The 4252-nt window shown below is 40.8% G+C and overlaps 1 pseudogene across 1 annotated transcript; it reads left to right on the top strand.

Moving 5' to 3' along the window:
* Positions 1–1191: 1191 nt before the first annotated feature.
* On the top strand, positions 1192–2700 carry LOC147360860 (nucleosome assembly protein 1-like 1 pseudogene; annotated as a pseudogene). Its single transcript, XR_015138767.1, has one exon. The product of XR_015138767.1 is annotated as a nucleosome assembly protein 1-like 1 pseudogene (transcript).
* Positions 2701–4252: the final 1552 nt, after the last annotated feature.

Genomic DNA, 4252 nt, shown 5'->3' with positions numbered 1-4252 from the left:
GCCCCTGGCCGATCCGCTGGGGCAGTTTTGTACCACAGATTGATTTGTATGTTCTCATTGTAACCATTCTGAAGCCTCAATTTCCGAGGTCTTCCATGGCACACTATAATTTCAGGATTGACAATGATGCTGACAAGAGTGAAAAGAAAACATATTTAAGGAAACAGGAATTTCTCTCAACCTTTATTTTGACATTCAGCAGTAGATGATGGATGTTTTAAATTACTTCTGATAAGAAGCTATCAGTAGGAGCTATTTTGTTTCACAGATACCTGGCAGGTCAAAAACATACTCAAATTGAACAAATATTCTCAAATTAAGTACGGAGAATAGGGAGGCCAAGTAACTCGTGCCGCCGAAAGAAAGGGAATTTAAAGGGACACAGTTACTGCTGCAGTGAGCCAGACTGCACAGAGACAGACAACTGGGGTGGCCAAAGTGAAACCAGGCTCTGGCTGGTTTAATCTAGAAAGAGCTGGAGCTGCTTAGGAGGAAGCAGAGATCCAGCTCCCAGGCTGTCAGGAGAGCTGGTTGGCTAGGCTGCATGAACAAGTCATTTTAAGGAGCCTTCAGTCTCACATGTTTTTCCCTAGTCACTAAATCTCTGAGGCCTTAGTTTCCCCATTCGTAGAATGTGATGGTAACATCCTCGTCAAAGAGTGAAGGAGGTGTGTGCATGAAGCTGCTTCAACAACTGTGATGCTTCACTTTAGTTAAGGACTATCTGCTCTAATAGTAAAGGCGGTTAGGTGTACCTCCTTTGCAAACCATTTTCAAGCTATTAGAAGTTGTAAATTTTGTATATACACAAAATATAGGTATATGGTATATGCATTATTTTAAATAATTGTCACTGTATCCACATTTATTGAGCACCTACTGTGTACCGGGCACTGAGCTTGGTGCAGGAGAAGAAAACCAGTGAGGAAAAGTTCCCATAATGTTGCCTGTTACTGTTCACAAATGATGTTGAGAACTATGGATTTTTTAAATACAAAGAATTTATTTTATTGTTATACTTTATGTAAAGTATACAAAGTATTCCAGTTATTGCTGTCTGCTAGTCTCTTGTGTAGTAATTCATGCATAGGGGACCAAAGGTTCAAGTGGTAAAGGAAGACGGTCTTTTTGTGAATTCACAGGGCATTCACAGGCATCCAGGAAGCAGATTCTAAAATGAAGATTTGGCTTTTTTAGCGCCATCTGCTCGCGCGCCGCCTCCTGCTCCTCTCACTGCCGCCCTGAGTCGCTGCCTGCGCAGCTCAGGCCGCTCGGCTCCCCGCGCTCGCCACCGGAGAGCTGAGCTGGAAAACGAAATTTGCCATTTTTGAAAATATTTGGCATTTGTACAACATGGCAGACATCGACAACAAAGAACAGTCTGAACTTGATCAAGATTTGGATGATGTTGAAGAAGTAGAAGAAGAAACTGGTGAAGAAACAAAAATCAAAGCACATCAGCTGACTGTTCAGATGATGCAAAATCCTCAGATTCTTGCAGCCCTTCAAGAAAGACTTGATGGTCTGGTAGAAACACCAACAGGATACGTTGAAAGCTTGCCTAGGGTAGTGAAAAGACGAGTGAATGCTCTCAAAAACCTTCAAGTTAAATGTGCACAGATAGAAGCCAAATTCTATGAGGAAGTTCATGATCTTGAAAGAAAGTATTCTGTTCTTTATCAGCCTCTGTTTGATAAGCGATTTGAGATCATTAATGCCATTTATGAACCTACAGAAGAAGAGTGTGAATGGAAACCAGGTGAGGAAGATGAAATTTCGGAGGAGCTAAAAGAAAAGGCCAAGATTGAAGATGAGAAAAAGGATGAAGAAAAAGAAGATCCCAAGGGAATTCCTGAGTTTTGGTTGACCGTTTTTAAGAATGTTGACTTGCTCAGTGATACGGTTCAGGAACATGATGAACCTATTCTGAAGCACTTGAAAGATATTAAAGTGAAGTTCTCAGATGCTGGTCAGCCTATGAGTTTTGTCTTAGAATTTCACTTTGAACCCAATGAATATTTCACAAATGAAGTGTTGACAAAGACATATAGGATGAGGTCAGAACCTCAGGGGTCAGATGATTCTGATCCCTTTTCTTTTGATGGACCAGAAATTATGGGTTGTACAGGGTGCCAGATAGATTGTAAAAAAGGGAAGAATGTCACTTTGAAAACGATTAAGAAGAAGCAGAAACACAAGGGACGTGGGACAGTTCGTACTGTGACCAAAACAGTTTCTAATGACTCTTTCTTTAATTTTTTTGCCCCTCCTGAAGTTCCTGAGAGTGGAGATCTGGATGATGATTCTGAAGCTATCCTCGCTGCAGACTTTGAAATTGGTCACTTTTTACGTGACCATATAATCCCAAGATCAGTGTTATACTTTACTGGAGAAGCTATTGAAGATGATGACGATGATTATGATGAAGAAGGTGAAGAAGCAGATGAGGAAGGGGAAGAAGAAGGAGATGAGGAAAATGATCCAGACTGTGACCCAAAGAAGGATCAAAACCCAGCAGAGTGCAAGCAGCAGTGAAGCAGGATGTATGAGGCCTGAGGATAACCTGCACTGATCTACCTTCTGCTTCCATGGAAAGGATGAATTTACATCATTTGACAAGCCTATTTCAAGTTTTTTGTTGTTTGTTTGTTTGCTCATTTTTGTTTTTGCATCCTAAAATAAAAATGTCATATAATTTTAGTTCTCAAAAAAAAAAAGTAAATAAAATGAAGATTTGAGTGCAAGATGTTTATATTGGAGAATGGATGTGTGAGCACATGGAAATGACCAGGGGTTGGGGGGTTACCTCTGTGTGTGTGTGTGTATATGTGTGTTCCAGTATGTTTGGGAAGGGGAACTCTATAGCCACGCAGATGGGGCTTGGTGGACACCTTATACATTTGGCTTTTTAGCTATTAATAAATTGACCATATTTATACATATTTATACTGAAAGTGGGGCTTCCCTCGTGGCTCAGAGGTTAAAGTGTCTGCCTGCAATATGGGAGACCCGGGTTCGATCCCTGGGTCGGGAAGATCCCCTGGAGAAGGAAATGGCAACCCACTCCAGGATTCTTGCCTGGAGAACCCCATGGACAGAGAAGCCTGGTGGGCTACAGTCCATGGGGTCGCAAAGAGTTGGACACGACTGAGCGACTTCACTTACTTACTTACTTATACTGAAAATGAAAGTCACTCAGTCATGTCCAACTCTTTGCGACCCCATGGACCATACAGTCCATGGAATTCTCCAGGCCATAATACTGGAGTGAGTAGCTGTTCCCTTCTCTGGGGGATCTTCCCAACCCAGGGATCGAACCCAGATCTCCTGCATTGCAGGCAGATTCTTTATCAGCTGAGCCACAAGGGCAACCTATATTTATACCCCACTGCTGATAAAGCTGAAACACTCTGGCTGGACACTAACATGTAACTGCAAAATATTCGGTGGGTTTTGAGTATAAAAATCCCTAATGTAGATCAGGAATAAACCCTAATTATGGTAAGCTGATCCCATTTGCCTGAGAATGACTAAGAATCAAGCAGGTGACCTCGCTTGGGCCAGTGAGATGTGGGCAGGGCTGGATGCTTTGCAGGGAAATTTTCCTTTCTCTTAAAAAAAGAAAAAATCCTGTTTATTATTGAAGGAACAAACATTGGAAACGACCTATCTTTTGTTATGTGAGATCATGTATTTTCTTTATTGTTGGAGCCGAGTTGGACTTTCTGTGACTTGAGAGTATCCTAACATAGACATGTTCTTTGAGCACCCACAATGTATCAAGCAGAATGAGAAGCATGTTCGGAGCATTACTTCATTTAACTTCACACATTTTCTCTAGAGGCAGATATTGTTGTCTTTACTGATGAGGACCTTAAGGTCCATGAAGGTGAAGTAAGTTGTTGAAGTCACAGAAAATGACCAAGCTAGGATTTGAGCCTGGATTTTCCAACTCTAGAGCTTGGATTCTGAAATTATGGCTGTACTCTTCTCTGAAGGGACAACAATCATCATAATAGGACAGATTTCCTTATTTAAAAAGTTTGAATAAAGGGTCTGATACATAAAACCATCATATGATGAATTAAAAAGCAACTGGCCTCATCAGGAAACTTTTGCAACATGTAACTACACAGATGGATGATAGACAAAAGGTTAAGAGCCTTAATATAGAAACAGATTTTACAAGTAAAAGAAATTTGTCAGAATTTTCAACAGAAAAAAAGAAAATTGAAAAAAATTATATTTTCAA

Source organism: Bos grunniens, chromosome 13 (genome assembly GCF_055505025.1).
Source record: "Bos grunniens cultivar Pamir isolate PY7600 chromosome 13, Bosgru_T2T1.0, whole genome shotgun sequence".
NCBI classification, from domain to species: Eukaryota; Metazoa; Chordata; class Mammalia; order Artiodactyla; family Bovidae; genus Bos; species Bos grunniens.
Note: the sequence above shows the minus strand (reverse complement) of the source record. Positions and strands in the feature narration are given on the sequence as shown.